Raw genomic sequence first — 26,239 nt, forward strand, 5'->3', positions numbered from 1 at the left:
TGATGTGTGGACGGATGATCGTGGACCGTGTGATCTGTGTACTTGTGATTATTATTATTGAGGTCTGCGAGCCTCCATTTTATTTATCGTTTATTGTTGGGCCTGCGTGCCTATGATTAAGTTGTAATCACATGAGGAGGCACAGCGGGAGCGTGGATGCGATAGCGGGACCCACGAGACGGACGATCGTGATGCATGGAGATGCATCAAGATGTCGACGGAACCGACGAGGATGAGATGGACGATCACAGGGCATGGAGATGCACCGTTGCACACATAGATCTTAATGTGAGTGATTAGGCCTACTGGCTCGGGCCTAATCATATTAGGTTGTGGTCCATGATCATCTGATGTGATTGCTTATACACATACTAGATATGTATATATATTTGCATGCGATGTAGATATATATTAAATATGTATATGTGTGACATGTCATATTAGGAGACCAAATTATAGAAACATCTCTCGATAATATTTAGTCGGTAAACGTGAGGCAATTAGATTGACCCACGTGGTCTTCCATCGTTATGAGTAGGAACCGATTCCCGATGTAGGTTGAGTTGGTCGAGTCCCTCGAGACTCACCTATATCGCGATTCGCTATCTTTCTTACGACATAGAGATGTCACCGGTGACCTGAGGGCATGGTATGCTTGGTCGAGTCCCTCAAGGGTATATCATCAAATCAGACTCATCTTGTAACGAAGGTGTTGACTTAACCGAGCATCATGGTTGGTCGAGTCCCTTGAGGCCATGGTGATTCGGAGGCCGAACAGGATGGGAATCACAAGGAGTTGTGATCGGCAAGAGTTGCCTACCTTTTAGGCTTAGTGTGATTGGTCGAGTCCCTCGAGGTTACACTAAGACGCTGATTGGATCCTGATCCCCACTAGAAGTCTGTCGGAGACTTCCGTTTCACGTGCTGAGGGTGTCGCGTGACTCGTTTGTAAAATAGTGGGAGCATATTAAGATAGAAGTCCATATCTTGATAGTTTATTTCTTGCAAAATCTGCATGTTATTCATTTCTGCTACATCTTTATTTTCAGAAAATGTCGCTTTCAAATCCCTTACGTGGCATACTTGATGTCAACCGCCTCATTTGTCCAAATTATACGGATTGGCTCCATAACTTGAGAATTGTTCTCACAGTAGAGAAAATCGTGTACGTCCTTGATACAGTGATGCCTACGCCCGAAGAAGGGGCAAGCGAGGATGAGATCGCTCGCTACGTGAAGTACATTGATGACTCCACTCTTGCTCAGTGCTATATGTTGGGCTCTATGACTCCAGAGTTACAAAGACAACATGAAAAGATGGATGCCAGATCCATTCTCTTACATGTCCGCAAATTGTTTGAGGAACAGGGAAGGACTCAACGATATGAGATATCCAAGAGCCTTTTCCGTGCTAGGATGACTGAGGGGACACCGGTTCAGAACCATATCCTAAAGATGATTGAGTGGATAGAGAAACTCACAGGTCTAGGAATGGTCCTAGAGGATAACTTGTGTGTGGACATTGTGCTTCAGTCCTTACCAGATTCCTTTTCACAGTTCATAATGAATTTTAATATGAACAAGCTTGAGGTGACTCTCCCAGAGCTCCTCAATATGTTGAGGGAGGCAGAGAGTACTATTAAGAAAGAGAAGCCAGTTCTCTACAGTGGTGAGACCAGAAAGAAAAGGAAAGCAGAAAGGTCCCTTAAGAAGGGAAAGGGCAAGGGCAAACAAGGTAAAGCAAAGGTTGCTAAGAAAGACCCAGCAAAGGACAAAGGTCAGTGCTTCCACTATGGTAAAGATGGGCATTGGAAGAGAAACTGCAAAGAGTACCTTACAGAAAGGGCGAAAAAAAGCTTGATGAAGCTTCAGGTACATTCATGATCAGTCTCCATTTGTCAGACTCTTATGATAACACAAGGGTATTGGATACCGGTAGTGCTTATCATACATGCAATTCATTGCAGGTTCTGGCAAGGCCTAGGAGACTAGAGAGAGGCGAGATGGACCTCAAGATGGGTAATGGAGCAAAAGTTGCTGTATTAGCTGTTGGCGAGGTCGCCCTACATCTGCATAGTGGAGCTTTTATTGCATTAGATGTATGTTATTTTGTTCCTTCTATTATCAAAAACATTATCTCCATTTCATGTTTAACAGTTAGTGGATATAAATTTGTTTTTGAGAACAATGGTTGTTCGATATTATTAGATGATAAGATCATCACGAAAGGAACATTGCATAATGGTTTATTTATGTTAGACACCACTCCACATATCATGAATGTAAATTTGTCCAAAAGGAAACGAGCTGAGTTGAACGGTGCATACCTGTGGCATTGTAGGCTAGGTCACATCCATGAAAGAAGGATTCAAAAGTTGCTAAATGATGGATATCTAGATCCATTCGACTATGTGTCTTATGCAACTTGTGAGCCTTGCATTCGTGGAAAATTGACCAAATCTCCATTTAGTAGAACTGGAGAGAGAGCCAATGAGTTGTTGGAACTCATACATAGTGATGTATGTGGACCCATGTCAACTCATGCCATTGGAGGTTACTCCTACTTCATTACATTTATTGATGATTTCTCAAGGTATGCATATGTGTACTTAATGAAGTACAAGTCCGAGGCATTTGAGAAATTCAGAGAGTATAAGAATGAGGTGGAGAACCAGACTAGAAAGAGTATCAAAACTCTTCGATCAGATCGAGGAGGTAAATACTTAAGTACAGAGTTTACTCGGTTCCTCAAGGACCATGGGATATTATCCCAATGGACACCTCCTTATACACCTCAGCTCAATGGTGTCTCTGAAAGGAGAAATCGTACATTATTAGATATGGTACGGTCCATGATGAGTTTTCGCTGACCTACCCATCTCCTTCTGGGGATATGCCCTAGAAACCGTAGCTTACCTTCTGAAGAGAGTTCCAACTAAGTCGGTAATGTCTACACCATATGAGATATGGAAAGGGAAGAAGCCTGATCTTAAGGTTGTTAAGATTTGGGGCTGCCCAGCCCACGTTAAAAGACACAACCCCGATAAGTTTGAATCAAGGACAGAGCGATGCATATTTATGGGGTACCCCAAGGAAGCTTGTGGGTATTACTTCTATCATCCCGAGGACAAAAAGGTCTTTGTAGCTAAGAGAGCAGTGTTCCTTGAGAAGGAACACATTCTTAGCGGAGACAGTGGGAGAATGATAGAGTTGAGCGAAGTTAGAGAACCAAGCTCAAGCACCACTCTACAGCCCGAGTCTGTTCAGGTACCTAATACACAAGTATCAACTTTACGCAGGTCTGATAGAGTATCCCATCCTCCTGAGAGATATGTGGGACATATTAGAGCAGAGGATGTAGAGGATATTGATCCTCAAACCTACGAGGAGGCTATTATGAGTATAGACTCCGGGAAGTGGCAAGAAGCCATGAATTCTGAGATGGATTCTATGTACTCCAATAAGGTTTGGAACCTAGTTGATGCACCCGAAGGTATTGTACCCATCGGTTGCAAATGGATCTTTAAGAAAAAGATCGGAGTAGATGGAAAGGTAGAGACCTATAAAGCAAGGCTAGTGGCTAAAGGGTATCGTCAAAGGCAAGGTGTTGACTACGATGAAACCTTCTCACCCGTAGCAATGCTAAAATCCATCAGAATTCTATTGGCTATTGCAGCACACTATGATTATGAGATCCGGCAGATGGATGTGAAAACCGCATTCCTCAATTGGAACCTCGAGGAGGAGGTGTATATGATGCAACCTAAGAGATTCTTGTCCAAGAACTGCCCATATAAGGTGTGTAGGTTGCTTAAATCCATTTATGGACTAAAGCAAGCTTCCCGAAGTTGGAACATAAGATTTGATGAGTCAATCAGATCTTATGACTTCGTTAAGAATGAAAATGAGCCTTGTGTGTACAGAAAGATAAGTGGGAGCGCTATCACCCTTTTGGTGTTATATGTGGATGACATCCTCATCATTGGGAATGACGTAGGAATGCTATCCACAGTAAAGACTTGGTTATCTAGACACTTCTCCATAAAGGACTTAGGGGAAGCATCCTATATCTTGGGGATTAGAATCTATAGAGATAGATCCAAGAGGATGCTTGGCTTGTCCCAGTCCAGGTACATAGAAACCATTGTCAAAAGGTTTGGCATTGAAAATTCTAAGAAAGGGCGAACATGGATATGATACCTTATGCCTCAACAATATGGTATATAATGTATGTCATGCTACGTACTAGGCCTGATATAGCGCATGCTCTGAGTGTCACGAGCAGGTATCAGGCGGATCCAGGCTTGGAGCACTGGAAAGCAGTAAAGTGTCTCCTTAATTACTTGAGAAGGACTAAGGATCTTTTACTAGTATATGGAGGTAATAGCCTTAAGGTTGAAGGCTTCACTAACTCAAGTTTTCAATCTGATGTCGATGATAGCAAGTCGAATTCAGGGTATGTGTACACCTTGAATGGAGGAGCAGTGTGCTGGAAGAGTTCCAAGCAAGATACCACTACTGACTCGACCACAGAGGCGGAGTACATTGCTGCATCAGATGCAGCAAAGGAGGGAGTCTAGGTGAAGAAGTTCATCACAGATTTGCGAGTCGATACAGATAGCGACAAGTCGACTTCCTTATATTGTGACAACTATGGGGTGATTACTCAAATAAGGGAACCCGGGTCTCATTAGAAGTGTTTTGAGGAGGTTCCAGCTTATAAGAGAGATCGTAACCCAAGGAGATGTAGTAGTGGAAAGAGTTCCATCCGAAGATAACATTGCAGATCCACTAACAAAGCCGTTGTCTCAGATTGTCTTTGAGCGTCACACGGGTCTGATGGGGATCAGACACATAGGTGATTGGCTTTAGGTCAAGTGGGAGATTGCTAGTCATAGGTGCCCAGCAAGCCAATCACGTGAGTGATGGCACGTGTGACTTGATACAGAATCTTTTTGCTTATTATATTTTGGCGTATATTACTTTATAACTATTGCATAAATGCATATATATATTGTGATGTCCTTGGATTTGTGCAACGGGAATCGGATCATGATGATATCATGATAATGAGATCGATTCACCTTCAAACATATATCCTAAATAATCCCGGTCATAGGTTACTCGAGAGGGACATCGTGATAACCGGATAGACTGGTGTGTTGTAAACCCGTCCATATGATGGATGCAGCTGGTCTCATAGCTGCTCGTGTAGGGACACTAGGGATATAGTACAGGTGCTCATTGGAGAATGAGTTCACTGATTGATCCGCTTACAGAATGCTGGATGGTTGATGATGCCTTATTGTCAGACAGTGATTCCGTAGTCCTAGTGGTGTATCTGGTCCTTAGACTTGAGACACCATGGATGTCCTGTATGAGTGCTCCACTCTTTGATACCAGACTTATAGGTTTGGCTGTCCCAGATCTAGTACAGTTGGTCATTGGGAGTGGTAGTCGACCTTACGAGGGCTATTGAGTGTCGATAGAGGATCATCCACTCTCGGCGTCATGAGAGGAATATCCCATGTGTTCTTGCTCAGACAAATCCCTGGCCAGGGTCATTCGGGTTGAGAAAGAAAGAGTTCTCCGGGAGAATCCGATTAGAGCGAGACTCGAGTAGAAACCGTATAGGTTTGACAACACCATGCTCGATATACGGTCTCTGGGATATTAGATGGATGAGGGACTATAGGTACATGGTAACTGAGGACAGCCAGGTCCAATGGATTGGATTCCCTGTATCGTCTGGGGACTACGGCGTAGTGGCCTAGTACGTCCGTAGTCGATGAGTCAAGTGAATTATTACAGAGATAATAATTCACTCAGTCAGAAAGAGTTCTGACAGGTATGACTCACGTCCAGCTCGATATTGGGCCTAGAGGGTCACACACATATGGTAGGCATTGCGATGAGTAGATGTTCGGATATGAGATATCCGACGGAGCCCTTGTCTTATTGGATGCAGATCCAATACCCACTATGGAAGGACCCATTAGGGTTTGACATGGGATCTCTATAAATAGGAGGGATTCACAGCCTCATAGGCTAGAGTCTTTGCTTGCCTTTCCTATTCTTCTCTCCCTCTCCACCTCAGAGTAGGCCCGGAGTTTTGAGGAGCGTCGTCGCAACCCTGCTGTGTGGATCACCGCTAGAGAGGATAACGCTTGACCTCCTTCACCCTCTCCTAAGGATCTGTAAGGAAACATGGATATACGATCTCCCTAGGTAAGACAATCTCTATACGCAGTTTTGTGTTTTGCGGTTTTTTGCGCACCAATCTTCGCACGACGACGAACATCTTTTTGGGAATCGGGGATTTTTGTTTTCTTGTTCTTCCGCTGCGCATATGATGTCGCCCCCCATGATTTCCCAACATTGGTGCCCTTGACCGACACCAAAAATAGGAGTTGAGATTACAGATTTGCAGTCTTATGCAATGGCCATTGATAACTCGGTGAAAGCACAAATGGAAGCATTGGAAATCAGAATTAAGAACCGACTGCAAGAAACACTTAATGATTTCAAAAAGAGCCTACTAGAGAGCCTTAGCAAATTTTAACAAAATGGGGGCTCAAGTTCTACATTGTACAGATATGAAAATACAGGAAAAGGGCCCCAAGATTGTGACATAAATTACTCACACATGATGGTGGAATTTCCGAGATGGAAAGATGGAGATCTGACCAATTGGATCTCTAAGGCAGAAAAATTTTTTTCGTTTTCACAGAACCCCAGAAGAATTCAAGGTAGAAGTGGCCTCAATCCAGCTTGAGGGAGATGCACTCCAGTGGTATGATTGGTATGAAACTTTCCACGGAGTTCCTTCGTGGGAGCAGTTCAAAAGAGGGCTTCTTGTTCGTTTTGGCCCATCCGAATATGGGAATGTTGATTGCCAGCTCACCAAAATTCGTCAAACTTCTACAGTGTTAGAATATCAGAGTAGGTTTGAAAGATTGTCAAATCAAGCTAGAGATTGGTCGGACTAATAACTTCTGGATACATTTATTGAAGGGCTTATTCTAGAGATCCGGTGTGAAGTTAAGGCTCGTTAACCCCGCACTATGATAGCTGCAATCTCAATTGCACATCTACATGAAAAAAAATTAGCAAGGAAAGATCAGCAAGGGGTTTGTACTATGATGAAAAATGGAGTATGGAGCACCGATGTAAACAAGGGCAACTTCTGATGATTGAACCAATTGGAGAGGAGCCGAAAGCTAAGAATGTGGACTCCGATTATGAAGGTATAAATTCTAATGAAGATGTTGAACCTACCATACATACAATGTATACATTAGCCGACTACTCTAACTCACAAACCAAGGTAGTTGACGGAACTCTAGAGCATCAGCCTATTATAGTTTCGATTGATGCAGGTAGCACTAACAATTTTATGGACAGCGAAACTTTTGACTGATTGGCCCACCATATTGAAGACTATGACAAATTCGAAGTAAAGATCGTTGATAGATATATTTTCACTTATGATAGCAAAGGTTCAAAGATAAAATTGATTATACAGAGCCAAAAGTTACTTGCAATGATTACTACACTGAAAGACCAACCTGTTGCTTACACTATCCAAAAGTGGATACCATACTTGATCAATGGGTTATGATGCGTTACAGATAGTCTATGACTAAAGTGCTGAAAGAGACGCTCCCCGAGATTGATGCTGCTCGGCCTTGAGGACAAGGCTGATTTGAAGAGGGAGGAATTGTTAGGACTCTTTTTATGAGCTTTTGAATAATGCTTATTGAGTCTGTTTTGTTCAGTTATTTATTGAGTTCAGTTAGAGTCAGGTAGAGATTTATTTAATATTTATTTATTATTAAGAGTCCAAGTCCTGGACTCTAAGTGGAACTATATAAATAGTGATGTAACCCTTTCTTTTGAGAATCAATCAATAAAATGTTATTCCATTCTATGGATAAACCCTAGGAGGTCAATTCCCTCGAAGTGATCAAGGAGAGTCGATCCCCTCGAAGTGATCAAGGAGGGCCGATCCCCTCCAAGTGATCATTATCATTCCCTTTTCTCCCCTTTCTTTCACGATAAGACTTTAGGGTCTTATCATTTGATATCAGAGCGACGATAAGACTTTAGGGTCTTATCATTTGGTATTAGAGCAATGATAAGACTTTAGGGTCTTATCATTTGGTATCAGAGCAATGATCCTTGGCGTAGCCCGTCGCGGCCTTGCTTCCCTTCTTCCCCACCACCACTACAAGGCAACTCTTTCTTCACAACTGCCGTTGTTTCCCCGGTTGCTCGACCACCATTGCTGCTTCTCCCTGGCTTGCGACCTTCGACCACTGCTTAACCACCACTTGGCCTCCTCGCTGCCTCATCTCATTAAAAAAAAAAAAAAGAAACAAGAGAGGAAGAAGAAGCCGCAGCCACCCCTACGTCCCATACTTTCGACTAGCCCACCCGCCACTATTGCTCTCCGGCCAGCACCCACCATCGGCCTACTTCCTGGCTAGGGCCACCATTGCCCGCCTCCCCTTGGGTCGCAGCTGCAGCCGCCGGTTGTCGCCCTCCTCGCGGGGACCGAAACAGGGCAACTCATGGATTGCCCTTGTTCCCAGCCACGTCACCACCACTTTTCCCAACCGCCTTGCCACCGCTCGATCACCGCCACCCGCCCCCCAACTGCAACCCTAGCTGCCTCCCCTTGGGTCAAACTGTAGACGCTGATTCCTCTCCTCCACCGACATCAACAATAGAGCATCCTCTACTGCCGCAATCGCCGGACCCTCCGCTGCCTCTCGACCTTGTCAAACGCTACCGCATCCACCTAGCCTTCAACCTGCACGCAGCCTCCCATCCCTCAAATAGCAACCTCCCCTCCTTGTTGCGCTGTAACAGCCACAACCACATCTTCTCCCATCAAAAGCCCATATGGTAGAAAGGGGCCCCTGCTTCCCCTGCTTTCGGCGAGCCCCACTATTGCCGCTGCTTTCCGATCGATGACCACCATCGTCGCTGCTCCCCAGCCAGCAGTCTTCCCTCCTTACTGCTCCACCCTACTTGAGCAAGAGGGACCGTAGCCGCTACTTCCCGGCTAGCGGACCAACCCCCTTGTCACTTCTACTTTTGGCGACGCTGCCCCCAACCGCATCACCATCGCTGCCTTTGCTACCCCCAACCGTGCCACCAACGCTGCTTGTCCTTGGGTCGCAGCTGTAGTCGCTTGACCATCCCTCTTTGTGGTGATCCAAACAAGGCAATGACAGATGAGGGAATAATAGTCCCTCCTCCAGGAAGCAACTGTGGTAGGTGGGCTGGCCGGAAGAAGGGGTCCGGTAGGGGAAGCAGGGGTGGCTGTGGCTTCTTCTTCTTCTTCTTCTTCTTCTTCTTCTTTTTCTTTTTCTTCCTTCTATTTTTTTTTTCCTGAAGATGAAGATAACTGCAGCAAGGGGGCAGCGGCGGTGGTGGCGACTGTTGGCTGCAACACTGCAGCAAAAATGCCAAGCGATCCTCGGTGTTTTCACTATTCTCACTACAAGTATCATCATCTAAAAAAAAAAAAATAGGAATGCAGGAAAAAAAAAAAAGAAGGAAAGAGATCGTGTGAGAAAGGGTGAAGCTGGCGGCCACCGACCACCACTGCCTTCTTAACCGAGAAGGAAACTCTACTTTCGGCCACCGACCACCACTGCTGTTGCTAGTCATCGCAATCTTCTCCTCATCGATCCCAGCCCTCGGCGAGGCAACCACCACCGCTGCCTCCTTCTCCACTGTTGCCCGCTCCCCGTGGGTCGCAGCCGCAGCCGCTCGACCTCCCCTCCTCAGCGATCGTTGGTGATGCTGCTCTGAGCCATGCCACCACCACTGCCTCCTCCTTCACCGTCGCACTACCGTTGCCAGCATCGCCAGCGGCTCCGGTTGTGGTGCGATAGAAATAGAGTACCCTATTTCCCCTCTCTAGTATCGCAACTTCCCGGCCAGCGACGACCCTCACTGCCTCTTTCTCCACCACCGTCGCTGCTTCCCGACTGCTCGATCACCACTGCCCACCTCCCAGCCGCAACCCTAGCTATGCCCACCCCTTGGGTCACAGCCACAGCTGTCAGTTGCCACAACCCCTCATTGCAACGGTTGCAGAAACAGAGCTTCCTCTGTTGCTGCAACCCTGTTGATCCCTGCCGCAAACCTCGCTACCTCCTTCACCACCACCGTGGCACTCCGGCCAACGACCACCACTACTGCCAGCCACCGTAGCCTTCTCCTCAACCACTCACGATCCTTCCAGCCAACCCCTTATGTGTTGCAACAAAACAGAGCACGCAGCAACCACCGCCACACATAGCAACAAAAAATAGTGGCATCCTCTACTGCCGCAGTCGCCGATTGTAACCACCACCGCCGCTGCTCCCAGCCAACGACCAACCCCTCGGTCTGCAGTAACCAACCTCTAGTAGCGCATGCAGCTACCGTAGCAAGTACGCTGCTTGGCCTCAACTCCAGCAGCGCACGCACCACCGATCCCCTTGAAGCAATCCTTATCATTCCCTTTTATCCCCTTTCTTCCATGATAAGACCGTAGGGTCTTATCAATTGGTATCAGAGTGACGATAAGACTTTAGGGTCTTATCATTTGGTATCAAAGTGATAATAAGACATTAGGGTCTTATCATTCCTATGGTGATGGCAACCTGTGGTTGTGGCAAAATATGCTAAGCAAGGGGGAGGAGGCGTTGAAGCGGCCGAGGTTGAGAAGAGGAATCGGTGTTGTGTGCACTGCTGGGGTTGAGGCAGGGCAGTGTACTTGCTGCGGTTGCTGCAGACTGAGGGGTTGGTCGTTGGCCAGGAGCAGCGGCGGTAGTGGTTGCTGGCCGGGAACTGCAGTGATTGGTGACTGTGGCAAAAAATGCAAAGTTACTCTGTTGAGGTCGCCATGAGGAGGGGAGGTCGAGCGGCTGTGGCTGCGATGGTTGTGACCCAAGGGAAGGCAACGACGGTGGTGCGGCTGGGGGCAGCACCGCCAAGGGCTCGTCGCCGCGGTGGCTGTGATAGTGCGGATGGGAGGGAACGATGCTTGTCTCTGTCGCACTACGGAAGGAGGCACTGGTGACGCCGAGGAATCGCGTGCAGTTAAGGAGACGGTGGTGGCTACGACAGTCATAGTTGCCTTGTTTTGATCACCACGAAGAGGGATTGTCAAGCGACTGTAGTTGCGACCCAAGGGCAGTGTTAGGACTCTAGCTTGGAGAGTCCTAATTGAGAGGGACATTCATGTAAAAATGTTAGGACTCTAGCTAGGAGAGTCCTAATTGAGAGGGACATTCTGTTAGGACTCTAGCTAGGAGAGTCCTAATTGTGAGGGGCATTCATGTAGGAGGTTTTTTCTTAGAGAAGAATTAGGAGTTGTAAGGGAATAGGAGTCTTGAGTAGGAATTCTATTAGGAGTTGGTTAGAAGTAAGAGTCTTAAGGAGGAGTCCTATTAGGAGTTAGGGTTTAGAAGCCCTATAAATAGCCATGTATTCCTTCTCTTTTCTTAAGCAATAGATGAATCTTTTCTGCAGCCTTTGAGCAGCAACTTGGAGGGAGGAACCCCTATAGAGTTCCAAGGAGGCCGATCCCCTAAAGAGATCAACCCCAAGTTTAGAATCTGCAAGGGTTCTAACACCTGGTATCAGAGCAGCGTTCTTGGCATCTCGCTGCCCTTCCACAGCCATCCATCAACCCTCTACAACCATCCAAAGCAATTCTCACAATTGCTTAAAAGATCGTCACCGAATTCCGTCATCATCTCCACCACCACGGATCATCCTTTGATCTCCCCGCGAATTGCAACAGGTTCTGGTTTCCTACCTTACTGCTGCTGCAATTTAGTTATCCTTATTCGAAAATCCAAAAAAAAAAATCGTTCCTATATTGCTGCATAAACTTTTCGTCGCAAAGTTTTCATCTCTACGACGAAAGATACATTGCAGAATTCCAACCGCATAGCACCATCTTTTTTATCTTGTTACTATACTTTTTCTATCCAAATTTCTATGAAATTTTTATGACATCTTTGACACTTATTAACAGTGGATTTCCCTTTAGTTTCATTAAAAAATTCTCAATATAAACTACTGATCTTTTATGTCCAATCTGCTGTACTTGAATTGCAGAATTCAAGCCGCATAGCACCATCTGTTTGATCTTGCTACTGTGCTTTTTCTATCCAAATTTCTACGAAATTTTTATGACATCTTTGACACTTCCTAACAGTAGATTTCCCTTTGGTTTCATCGAAAAATTCTCAATATAAACTACTGATCTTTTATGTCCAATCTGCTGCACTTGAAAATCTATGCTGCAGAAAATTTCAGCTGCATATCGTTGCCTTAACCCATCTATTTACAATCTTTTTGAATGAAATTTATTATACACTTCATAGATCATCTTGGCTTCCATCTAAGATTGATCTATTAAAAAATTCATCTCTTAAAACAATTTTATGTTGCTGCAAATTTTCATCGTAACCCGCTGAAAGTTTTCGACGATAATTCTGCAATTGCAACTTGCACCAATTTCCTTGCTGTTATACTGCCAAAATTTTCTTGATTAAATTAGATATCCTTGCTGTCATATAAACTGTGATTTTGCTATCAATTCCCTCCTCAATTCTCCCAAGTTGTTGGTGGAAATTACGTCGAGAAACCGTTGTTTCTTCGACGACAATTCTACTCTTACAAGACAACACATACTTGCTGCAACTTCCACGGATTTCTGTCAAACCTTTGCTACCATCTACCACAGATCCAAAACTTTCATCCACAGCCCTAAAACTCTACTAAACCACACCCACAAACTGCACCCAAAACAGCCACAAAACAAGCCTAAACCGCAGCCTACATCCACCAATCCACCAACCCTTTCGACCATCACTTCTCTCAACCTATACATGCATTTAACCTGACAACAAAAGAGAGATCTTAACATCATAGATTTGGAGGCATATACTATGGCATCTAAGGAGGTAATCGATGCTAAATTCGAAGCCTTGGAGGCGCGAATGGAGGATAAGATTCGGACGCTCTTTACCGAACTCAAATTGGGCCGACTACTAAGCCCGAAGAAATCACATCAAGGAGAGAGCTTTGCCCAATCACACCAAGCCCGAAGATATGACTTCCAAGAGAGGGGAAGCTCTATGACCAACCCCAACTATCCATGCATGAGAGTGGACTTCCCTAGATGGGAAGAAGGAGACCCGATTGGTTGGATCTCGCGCGTGGAGCGATATTTTCGGTACCACAAAATCGTGGATGTATCTATGGTGAAAATTGCAGCTATACATCTTGAAGGGGATGCTATACAGTGGTTTGACTGGTTTGAACATACTTATGGAGTCCTTTCATGGCGACAATTCAAAGAGGGACTGCTGATTCGCTTCAGACCAACCGATTACGAGAATATTGACGAACAACTAGCAAAGATCCAACAAACCTCCACCATTCAGGAGTACCAAACCAGGTTTGAAAGGTTATCTAATCAAACTCATGATTGGTCTCAAAAACAGCTATTGTGGACCTTCATTGAGGGCTTGAAGCCAGAGATCCGAGGAGAAGTTAAAGTGCGACAACCGTATACGCTTATGGCAGCCATCTCTTTCGCACGACATCAAGAGGAGCAATTGAATCATGAAGCTCGGAGGACTAGGGTCTCTCCTCAACCAGTAATATTGAAGCCCTTAGCCCCCCCTACTATCGACCAAGTCCCTACACTAAAGAGGTTAACAAGCGAAGAGCTTCGGGAGCGATATGCGAAGGGGTTATGTTGGCATTGTGACGAGCCGTGGAGCCGTGAGCATCGCTGTAGAAAAGGGGGACTTCTTATGATTGAACCGATAGAAGAAGAGGTCATTGAACATCCAAAAGAGAGCCTTGAATATGAAGAAGATGCAGAAGAAGAGCCACAACCGACCGAAGTTACGGTACATACACTCGCTAGCTACTCAAACCCGCAAACGATGAAAATTGGAGGCCTTCTCAAACAACAACCAATCACTATTCTCATAGACACGGGCAGTACTACTAACTTCCTAAATAGTAAGCTTGCTGTTCGGATATCATTACCTATCGAGAATCGCTGCAGGTTTGATGTTAAGGTCACCGACGGACGGATTTTGAATTGTGATCATAGGCGCTTGTAGGAGAAACTATTGCTGCAGGACCAAGAGATAATTGCAGATTTCTTCCTTCTCCCTCTTAACAATCATGAGGCCATGCTCAGAATTAAATGGTTGACAACATTAGGTGATATTTCTTGGAATTTTATGAAACTAATTATGAAATTTTACAGTAAGGAGAAACAGGTGACATTGCACGGGAAACGTGGGGGCGACAAAACAACGATTTGCACACAACAAATGGAGAATGTTTTGCATAAAGCATGCAGCGGCTTTTTGGTACAACTTGAGCATCAAACTAAGGGAGAGCCAACAGAATTTGAAGATCCAAATCTACTTCCTTTGCTTACTGAATTTTCAAATATATTTGACGAACCGCGCAACCTACCTCTTACCTGTCGGCATGATCATTGTATAATGATTCTTCCAGGCAAATCTTCAGCAAATGCTCAGCCATATCAGTATCCACATCTCCAGAAGGATGAAATAGAAAGGATTATAAAAGAGATGCTCGAAACAGGAGTTATTCGGCCAAGTTGCAACCTCTACTCTTCGCCGATGCTACTTGTACGCAAGAAGGACAGAACAAGGCGAATATGTGTTGATTACCGAGCTCTCAATGGCATAATCATCAAGGACAAATACTTTATTCCAATAGTAGATGAATTGCTAGATGAAAGGAAGCACAAATCTTTACAAAGCTGGACCTTTGATCCGGGTATCATCAAATACGAGCATGCGAAGAAGACATACGGAAAACCACCTTTTGAACACACAACAACCATGAATTTTTGCTTTCTTCAACAAAAGGTGGAATATCTTGGGCATATCATATCAGAGGAAGGTGTGGCAGTGGACCCCTTCAAAATTGGAGTAATGCAAAATTGGCCGACCTTGAGAAACATAAAATTGCTACATGGCTTTCTGGGTTTAACAGGCTACTACCGCAAGTTCGTGAAAAACTATGGAAAGATCAGTGCACCACTTACTTCCTTACTAGAAAAAGATGTCTTCTAATGGTTGGACAGAGCCTCCGCTGCCTTCGACAAACTTAAGGCAGCCATGACGACGACGCCGGTGCTAACACTACCAGATTTCAACCGACCCTTCATTATTGAGGCCGACACATCTGGAGTCAGAATTGGAGCCATTCTCATGCAAGATGGTCGACAACTCACATACACTAGCAAGACATTATCTCCCTCCGATCAAAATATGTCAACATATGATAAGGAGATGCTCGCCATTGTGCGCGCAGCAACGAGGTGGAGATTGTACTTGATCAGGCGATACTTTCAAATCAAGACCGACCATAAAAGCCTAAAATATCTCTTGGAGCAGAAGATATCTTCCCCCGAGCAGCAAAAATGGGTAACAAAACTTCTTGGATTTGATTTTGAAATAACTTACAAAAAGGGGAAAGAGAATGTTCTTGCAGATGCGCTTTCGCAGCTACCCGAGCAAGTTGAAGTTTCGACCGTTTCACTTCCGACCAGCGACTTCCTTGAGGATATTAAGATGGAATGGCAGGAAGATTCAGATACTAGTAAGATTATAAAAAAATTGGAGGAAGCACCAAGCCCCATGGCTCATTACAATTGGGACTCAAAAGAATTACACTATAAGGGACGCATTATGCTTGTGACAAATTCTACTTGCATCTTCAATAGCAGATTTTGGACAAAGTTATTCTATATGCAGGGTACTAAATTGAAAAGGAGTACGACATATCACCCACAAACCAACAGCCAACCGGAAGTTTTAAACAGGTGCTTGGAGACAGCCCAAAGCCACCCACCAAATATGACTACCCAAAGAGAACTCGAGACCCAGCCAAGTGCCATTATTGATCGACGGATCGTGACTCGACGACGACGAACCACTAATGAAGTGCTAATACAGTGGGCGAACCTACCAAAAGAAGATGCCACTTGGGAGAACTATGACGACTTGAAGATCAAATTCCCAGAATTCATGAATCATCAGCCTCGAGGACAAGGCTGATTTGAAGAGGGCGGGTCTGTTAGGACTCTAGCTTGGAGAGTCCTAATTGAGAGGGACATTCATGTAAAAATGTTAGGACTCTAGCTAGGAGAGTCCTAATTGAGAGGGACATTCTGTTAGGACTCTAGCTAGGAGAGTCCTAATTGTGAGGGGCATTCATGTAGGAGGTTTTTTCTTAGAGAAGAATTAGGAGTTGTAAGGGAATAGGAGTCTTGAGTAGGAATTCTATTAGGAGTTGGTTAGAAGTAAGAGTCTTAAGGAGGAGTCCTATTAGGAGTTAGGGTTTAGAAGCCCTATAAATAGCCATGTATTCCTTCTCTTTTCTTAAGCAATAGATGAATCTTTTCTGCAGCCTTTGAGCAGCAACTTGGAGGGAGGAACCCCTATAGAGTTCCAAGGAGGCCGATCCCCTAAAGAGATCAACCCCAAGTTTAGAATCTGCAAGGGTTCTAACAGGCAGGCAGCGATGGTGGCGCGGTTGGGGGCAACGTCGCCAATGGTAGAAGTGACGAGGGGGTTGGTCCGCTAGCCGGGAAGCAGCGGCCATGGTCCTTCTCACTCGAGTAGTGTGGAGCAACAAGGAGGGAAGACTGCTAGCTAGGGAGTAGTAGCGACGATGTTCACCGATCAGAAAGCAGTGGCAACGGTGGGGCTCGCCGAAAGCAGGGGAAGCAGGGGCCCCTTTCGATCAGATGTGCTTCAGATGGGAGAATATGTGGTTGTGGCGGTTATGGTGCAACAAGGAGGGGGGGTTGCTGGTTGAGGGCTGGGAGGCTACGTGCAGGTTGAAGGCTAGGTGGTTGCGGCAGCGTTTGACAAGGTCGAGAGGCAACGAAGGGTTCGGTGGCTACGGTAGTAGAGGATGCTCTGTTGTTGATGCCGCTAGAGGAGAGGAATCGGCATCTGCGACTGTGACCCAAGGGGAGGCAGCTAGGGTTGCGACTAGGGGGCGGGCGGCAGTGATCGAGCGATGGCAAGGCAGATGGGAAAAGTGGTGGTGACGCGGTTGGGAATAAGGGCAATCCGTGAGTTGCCCTGTTTCGGTCGCCGCGAGGAGGGTGACAACCGGCGGCTGTGGCTATGACCCAAGGGGAGGCTGGCGGTAGTGGCCTCTGGCCGAGAAGCGGGGCGATGGTGGGCGCTGGCCAGAGAGCAGCAACGACGGGTGGGCTGGCCGGAAGTAGGGCATGCAGGGGTGGCTACGGCTTCTTCTTCCTCTCTTGTTTCTTCTCTTCTTTTTTTTTTATTTTTTTGAACGAGATGAGGCAAAGAGGAGGTTGAGCAGTGGTTGAGCGGTGGTTGAAGTTCGCTAGCCGGGGAGAAGCAGCGACGGTGGTCGAGCGGCCGGGGAAACAGCGGCAACGGTGAAGAAAGAGTTGCCTTGTAGTGGTGGTGGGGAAGAAGGGATGCAAGGCTACGGTGAGCTACGCCAAGGATCGTTGCTCTGATACCAAATGGTAAGACCCTAAGATCTTATCATAAAAGAAATAAAAGAAATGATAAGACTCTGATATCAATTGATAAGACCCAAAAGTCTTATCGTCACTCTGATACCAAATGGTAAGACCCTAAGATCTTATCGTAAAAGAAATAAAAGAAATGATAAACCTCTTATACCAAATGATAAGACCCTAAAGCCTTATCATCGCTCTAATACCAAATGGTAAGACCCTAAAGTCTTATCGTCGCTCTAATATCAAATGATAAGACCCTAAAGTCTTATCGTGGAAGAAAGGAGGGAAAAAGGAATGATAATGATCACTTCGAGGGGATCGACCTCCTTGATCACTTCGTGTGGATCAACCCTCCTTAATTGCTTCAAGGGGATCGAACCTCCTTGATCGCTTCGAGGGAATCGGCCCTCCTTAATCACTTCGAGGGGATCAGCCTCCTAGGGTTTGTCCACAGAATGTAATAACATTTCATTGATTGATTGATTTTTAAAAGAAAGGGTTACATCACTATTTATAGAGTTCCACTTAGAGTCCACCAGGACTTGGACTCTTAATAATAAATAAATATTAAATAATCCTCTACTTGACTCTTACTGAACTCAATAAACAACTGAACTAAACAGACTCAATAAACATTATTCAAAGCTCAGAAAAAGGGTCCTAACAGTTCCTCCCTCTTCAAATCAGCCTTGTTCTCAAGGCTGAGCAACATCAATCTCTAGGAGCTTCTCTTTCAGCACTTCAGTCATTGGCTATCTGCAACGCATTACAACCCATTAATCAAGTATGGTCTCCACTTTTTAATAGTGTAAGCAACAGGTTGGTCTTTCAGTGTAGTAATCATGTCAAGAAACTCCTTGCCTTTGCTATCACAAGTTAAAATATGTCCATCAGTAATCTTTACATCGAATATGTCACAGCCTTCAATGTGGTGGACTAATTGGGCTATAACTTTTCTGTCCATAAAATTATTAGTGCTATATATATCAATCAAAATAGTCATAGGCTGATGCTTCAAAGTTCCTCCGATTTTTATAGTTTGTGGGTTAATGTAGCCAATTAATGCATGCACTTTATATGTGATGGCTGTTGAATCTCGGATTTTGATGATAAAGTCAATTGTTATTTGTTATCTAATCTATATGTTGAGATAAGTGTGCGGGATTAACTATGATGAAAGTAAGATATGTAGCAAGAGTTGCGTCGGAGTCAAGACAATGATCACGTTGGGAGTTCGAGAGTTCAACGGAAGTTCGGACAGTCGTCGGAGGTTTTGCGGGAACAAATCCAAGAAGTCCATGAGCTTGCCAAAGAAGCTCATCGGAACTCGCCAAGTGGATCGTCGCAAGTCCAGGAGTTTGCTGGAAGTCAGCAGGAGCATCACCGAGGGTTCATCGGATGATCGACGGAAGTTCGCCGGAAGCTCGCCGGAAGAAGCGATTGACGCACCGGAGCAAGTTGCAGTAAATGTCTTAGGAAATTTCGTAGTTAGCACAATGATTAAGTTGGAAATGGGAGGTGATCCCATTAACTTAATCTTGGGGCAATTGGGCCCTTGAAAAACCCAAATTGGACCGAATGGATCAACCCATTCGGACCCTGATTTCTGCCAGGCGGTTGAACCGCCCAAGCCAGGAGGTGGCACTGCCTGGGCTAAGTCTCCAAGCGAGACTGGGCGGTGCAACCGCCCCAGCCAAGAGGTGGCACCGCCTGGGCTCAGTCTCCGAGCGAGACTGGGTGGTGCAACCTCCCCTGACAAGAGGTGGCACCGCTTGAGCTCGGTCTTCGAGCTCTGGCAGGAGGTGCAACCGCCTCAGTCAGACGGTGGCACCGCCTGAGCTCGGTCTTCAATCTCTAGCAGGAGGTGCAATCGCCCCTGACAGGAGGTGGCACTGCCTAGAGGCTCAGTCTTCGAGCTCTGCCAGGTGGTGCAACCGCCTTAGTCAGGACGTGCAACTGCCAGATCCCGAAATTCCGGGAATTGACAGTTTTGAGCTCCAAATTCAAACTGGGTTGGGGCCTATAAATACCCCACCCTTTCAGCACTGAAAGGGCACAAAACATACACCGAAATCCTGATCTTGTTCTGTGATTTTTAGAGCTCAAAATTGTTGTAAAGGCCAAAAGTTCTTCTCCCTCTTTTCTTCCAAGTTCTGAGCTTTAAAGAGAGGAGAGAAAATTCTATAAGGGTTGTCTCCTAAGCCCGTCAAAAGGAGTGAAACTGTAAAAGGGTGGTTGGCCTTCCCCTATTGAAGGAAGGCCTCTAGTTGACGTCGGTGACCTCGTCGGTGGAGGAAGCCAAAAGTGGAGTAGGTCAAGATTGACCGAACCACTCTAAATATCAGTTTGCATTTACTTTGAGCATATTATCTTTACTGCAAACCTCCTAAAAAGCTTACTGCTTTCTGCGCATATACGATCGGGTTTCAAGCTTTGCACTTTCCGAATCAGCGTTTAGACGTAAATCAGTTTTTTCGTACGAATATTATATTTCAGTTTGCACCTACTATCTGATTTGAATCATAACTGTAAACTACATTTATATCTTTGCTGCATCTCGCTTAAATAAAAGTTAAAGTGATTTACGAATCGACTTTCTTATCGAAATCACTTTTAACGAACGAACGTAGTTTTTATTTTAATCATAGAAGGTTTTCCGCTGCACTAATTCACCCCCCCCTCTCTTAGTGCTCTTGATCCTAACAATGGCTTCAATATCTTCATCAGTTTTTACTCGATCGGAGTCCAACTCTTTTGCTTTCGATTCCTCTCCAATTGGCTTAATCATCAGAAGTTACCCTTGTTTACATCGGTGCTTCATACTCCACTTTTTATTATAGTATAAATCATTTGCTGATCTTTCCTTGAGTTCTTCTTAGGTTAGTCTTCGGGTGTCAAGGCTTTGGTTGGGAATAGATGGGGCGGGTGGCTTACTGATCATCTGGTTGTTGTCACTTCTGTTTCCGTCATTTTCCCTGTTGATTTTTTTCTCATGTAGATGTGCGAATGAGATCGCAGCTATCATAGTGTGGGGTTGACGAGCCTTAACTTCACACCGAATCTCTGGAATAAGCCCTTCAATAAATGTATCCAGAAGTTGTCATTCCTACCAATCTCTAGCTTGATTTGACAATCTTTCAAACCTACTCTGATATTTCAACACTATAGAAGTCTGACAAATTTTGGAGAGCTGTCCATCCACCTTCATGTATGAGTAGATTGTGTCACAATCTTGGGGCCCTTTTCTAGTATTTTCATATCTATGCAAAGTAGAACTTGAGCTTCCACCTTATTGAAATTTACTAAGGCTCCCCAGTAAGTCCATTTTGAAATCATTAAGTATTTCTGGCAACCCGTTCTCAATTCTAATTTCCAATGCTTCCATTTGTGCTTTCACTGAGTTATCGGTGGCCATTTCATAATACTGCAAATTTGTAATCTCAACTCTTGTTTCTGGTGTCAAGACTAAGGCATAAATCAATGCCCTACTCGGTGCTATTGTTATGATGTAATCGGTGGTAGCACTATTGGAATGAAGGGTTGCTGCGAGGATGCAAGGATGTAGCTGCGGTCACCGCATGGGAGGCAGCATTGCTTGTTTCGATCATTGCATGGAGGGATCGCTGCTGCTGAGGGCTTGGAGGCAGTGATGGTGGTGCGGCTAGGGAAGCACCAGCAAGGGCTCGCCGCTGCGGTGGCCGCAACAGAGGAAGAGTTGCTGCCCTATGTTTCTATCATTGCATGAGATAAAAGCGCCGAGGCTAAAAGGCGATGGTTGCGATTGTTGTGACCCAAGGAAGCAATTGCCGAGCAACCAGGTTGAGGCTGTGGTGATGGCAACCGACAACTGCAGCAGCGAAGGCAGAACAAGAGGGAGGTGGCAATGAAGCGACCGTGGTTGAGAAGAGAATCGGTGGTGCATGTGCTGCTAGGGTTGAGGTAGGGCAGCGTATTTGTTGCGGTTGCTGGGTGCACTGCTAGAGGGCGGCTACTGTAGTACGAGGGGTTGGTCGTTGGCCGGGAGCGACGACGGTGGTGGTTACAATCAGCAGCTGCGGCAGTAGAGGGTGCCACTATTTTTGTTGCTGCATAGTGGTTGCTACGTACTCTGTTTTTGTCGCACCACTAAAGGAGTTGGCCAGAAGGATCACGAGCAGTTGAGGAGAAGGCTGCAGTGGCTAGCAGCATTGGTGGTCGCTGGTAGGAGTGTAGCGTTGGTTGTCACGCCCCTCAAAATATCCATGATTTTTAAAATTTTCATCACAAACCAATCCAGGATCCAAACTAACGTTTGAGGACACTGAAAACATTCTATTCATATTCACATCCATAAAACCTGTGCAGTTTATAATCATATATCACATCACTCGATAATTCACATTTATGGCAACCCAAGCCAACTTGACAAACATGAACAACATTTATAAATCCACAAGCTAAATAAATTATATAATCAGAACTCCAACTATTCACCACAAGTTCATATCACCATAAATTAGACTTAACATTCTGAAATTCCAAATAAGAGAGATCTTCTAACACTTTGACACAGTATATCCATTTCGGTTCATCGACAACATTTCATTACATACAAGACATACTTATACAACAATATCGTAATAACCAACCAGACTTGCCCATTATTCTGAATAGCTATCCACTGCCTCAGCCCAAATCAAACATCTCGAAGAGTGACAAGCTGACCTGAAAGATTTATATAACAACGGAGTGAGCCAAAAACGGCTCAGCAAGTGACAAAGCATATTCAGAACAAAAGGAACAGTTTCAAACGAGTAAGGTATCATAATGCAAGGCAGAATACAAGAATTCTCAAGGATACCATCTCAATAGATACCAAATCATACGTATCATGTCATTCAAAACATATTTGATCCATAACGAATGGGGCATAGAGTAATTGGAACATATCAATGGCAGATAGGACATTTCAGAACATATCAGTTCATAGCAAATGGAGCACAGAGTAATTGGAACATATCAATGGCAGATAGGACATTTCAGAACATATCTGTTCATAGCAAATGGAGCACAGAGTAATTGGAACATATCAATGGCAGATAGGACATTTCAGAACATATCAGTTCATAGCAAATGGAGCACAGAGTAATTAGAACATATCAATGGCAGATAGGACATTTCAGAACATATCAGTTCATAGCAAATGGAGCACAAAGTAATTGGAACATATCAATGGCAGATAGGACATTTCAGAACATATCAGTTCATAGCAAATGGAGCACAGAGTAATTGGAGCATATCAATGGCATATGAAATGTTCCGGAGCATATCAACGGCATATGGAACATTTCGAAGCATATCATCAGTGAATGAAGCATTTCAGAGCATATCGAAAACAAATATCGTACAGAAGCTCAAACGTCGTCTTTGACGTTGCAAACATATCAATCTTATCCAAAGCATGTACAGAAACGCATAACCAAAGCTCTGGATGTCATTCAAACATATAGAGGGTGTAGTGGGATCTCAGTCAGCAATATCCCACAAAGCGGGACCCCACAAAGCGGGCAAATAAGCGCATACCAGAATATCCCACAAAGCGAGACCCCACAAAGCGGGCAAATCGCGCATACCAGAATATCCCACAAAGCGGGACCCCACAAAGCGGGCAAATCAGCGCATACCTTTTACCATTTCTGGCAAAGATCCAGACGATCCCACACACCAGAGTACAAAAGGACAGTTTCAACAATAAGTAGCATATATCGGAAGCACACGCGGAACAACAAACGTACATGTGCCTTTACGAGTCAATCCGAAGTAAGCAATAATCTTTCACAAGTATATTCAGATTTGAAGGGAATTGAAAGCAAGGGCACATATGGAATCCAAGCAATCACAAATAACTCAATTCAATAAGAAGATTTGATGAATTCAATGTCCAAAGGAATGAAACTGGAATAGGCACATATCGAAAGCAAATGCGGAACAATAGGATATACATGTGCCTATATGAGTCAATACGATATAGCATAAACGTTACACAACAGTTTTCAAGAATGCAATAATTTTAAGGACAAGAGCATACAAGAATTCAAAGTAGTAATATAAAGCTCAATTGAATAAGAAGGCTAAAGGATATCAATTTCCAAAGGAATGAAACCAGAATATGAGAAATCGACCAAAGCTCGATTTCTGGCAGATTACAGAAGGCACATTGAACAAATGATTCAAACTATCAATCGTGCTCCAATTTACTCAGAAATAATCATTGGATAATATTTTCAGATAAGACAGGCTTTATATGAATTGAACTGTCCGACAGAGAGAGTTACAAATAATTTGGTAAGCAAGAGTCATAGAACAAAATCTCTGTTGGCAGAATTCATAATGTCAGATTCAACAGATAACTGGGCAGGTGTTTGGATTCCAAATCTTTCAATCCATATATCAAAGAAAGGTCTACGAGTCTAGTTTCCAATGAAATCAGTTTTGAACAAATCAGAGTTTCCAACAAAGACTTATAGGCAGCTCGGTATCAAAAGGTCAGAATCTCAAAAGTTGCACAGATTCGAATCGTTACGTTTAAACAGGAGATATAACAAATGCAAGGCTAGAACAATTCAAAGTTCCTCATATTCAAAGCAAATATAGAGATAAAAATGGCAGTGAGGAAAGATCAGGATACTTGCAATAAGACATATAAGAGCAATTATAGGAAAAACGATCAGGGAATTTGCAATAAGGCATATCAGAGCAATTATAGGAGAAACGAACAGGGAACTTGCAATAGAAAGGATTGAAACAAGCGGGAAACTTGCAATATGAAATATCAAAGCAATTATAGGAGAAACGATCAGGGAACTTGCAATAGAAAGGATCGAAACAAGTGGGAAACTTGCCTTTCAAAGATTTCGATCCGAAGATCCAAGGAAGGTGCCAGCCCAAATCCTTCTACTTTTCCTCCGTGTCCTCTCTCTGTTTCGTTTTGTGCTCCCGTTTCCTTCCTTTCTTCGCAACTACACCACGTGTCGAACATCGAGGCACAGTCACCTGCTCTCTCTTACTCTCATTCCTTCTTTTTTTCTTTCCCAAACGCAGCTGCCACAGCCGCCGCCGCTGCCGCTGCCACAATCGCAGCCACGACCGCAACTGCGGTCACAACCACAGCCCCCTTCCACTGCACTATTTCCTTCTTCCCTTCTCTCGTTCCTACTCTTTCTCTTTCCCAAAAGCAGCTACTGCAGCTACTGCAGCCACCACCGCTGCCGCAGCTACCGCAGCCAACGTTGCAGCCGCAGCCGGAGTCGCAGCCACGGCCGCAGCCACCACACTCGCAGCCTCTTCTTCCTCCCCTGCTCATCTTCCTCTCCTTCTTCTCTTCCAACTGCAGCTGCCATCGCCGCAGCTGCCACCCCTTCTCCTCTTCCTCTCTTCTTCCTCTCCTTCCCTTTCTCTTCTTCTTCCTTTCCTTCTCTTCTTTCCCAGCCACAGCTGCAGCTGCCATCGCCGCAGCCGCAGCCCCTTCTCCTCTTCCTCTCTTCTTCCTCTCCTTCCCTTTCTCTCTTCTTCCTTTCCTTTTTCTCTTCCTCTTTCCCTGCCATAGCTGCAGCTGCCACAACCGCAGCCGCAGCTACTTCTTTCCCTTCTCCTCTTCCTTCTCCTTCCTTTCTTCTTCTTCTCTCCCCGCTGCAACTGCTGCAGTCGCGGCCGCAGCCACGGCCGCAACCTCTCCCTCCTCCCCTGCTCATCTTCCTCTTCTTCTTCTCTTCCAGCTGCAGCTGCCATCGCCGCAGCTGCAGCCCCTTCTTCCCCGGCGTCACACACACCCTCTCCTCTGTTTCCTTTGCAGGAAACAGAGGTATCACACCTCTTTCTCTTCCTCTTCTTCTTCTTCTCCTCTTCCCCTCTTCCCTTTTCCTCCCCAAGGCCACACATCTCCTCGCTGCAGCCTTGCCGCAGCTATCTTCTTCTTCTTCTTCTTCTTCTTCTTCTTCTTCCCTTTTCATCCTCAACGCCCCACACATCCTCTCCTCTGTTTCCACCTGCGGGAAACAGAGGTGCTGCAGCCCTGGCTGCTGCAGCTGCCTCTCTTTTCCCTCTTCTTCTCCTTCTCTTCTTCTCCTCTACCCTTTTCCTCCCCAAAGCCACACACCTCCTCGCTGCAGCCTTGCCGCAGCTATCCTCCTCTCTTCTTCTTCTTCTTCTTCTTCTTCTTCTTCTCTTCTCCCTCTTCTTCCTCTCTTCTTCTCCCCACGCCCCACAGCTCCTCGCTGCAGCCCTCGCTGCAGCCACCTCCTCTTCTTCTTCTTCTTCTTCTCTTCTCCCTCTTCTTCCTCTCTTCTTCCTCCTCTCTTCTTTTCCCTCTTCTTCTTCTTTTCTTCACTCCTCATGCCCCACCGCTCCTCTCTATTTCTGGAAGAAACAGAGTGCGTGGGAGGCGGTGGGATAATACCGAATTTTCGGTTTTCCCCTTTTTTTTTTCTTCTTTTTGCAACTTAGCAGTTTAGTCCTTGTAATTTCTATATTTACATATAGATCCTCCAATTTACATATAAATCTTTATTAATAATTTTTAAAAGCGAGGGATATTACACTCTCCCCCCCTTAAAAGAAAATTTAGTCCTCTAAATTGATCATAGCTCAATCGATGAAAAGATGAGGATTATGA

This window comes from Musa acuminata, chromosome BXJ2-8 (genome assembly GCF_036884655.1).
Source record: "Musa acuminata AAA Group cultivar baxijiao chromosome BXJ2-8, Cavendish_Baxijiao_AAA, whole genome shotgun sequence".
NCBI classification, from domain to species: domain Eukaryota; kingdom Viridiplantae; phylum Streptophyta; class Magnoliopsida; order Zingiberales; family Musaceae; genus Musa; species Musa acuminata.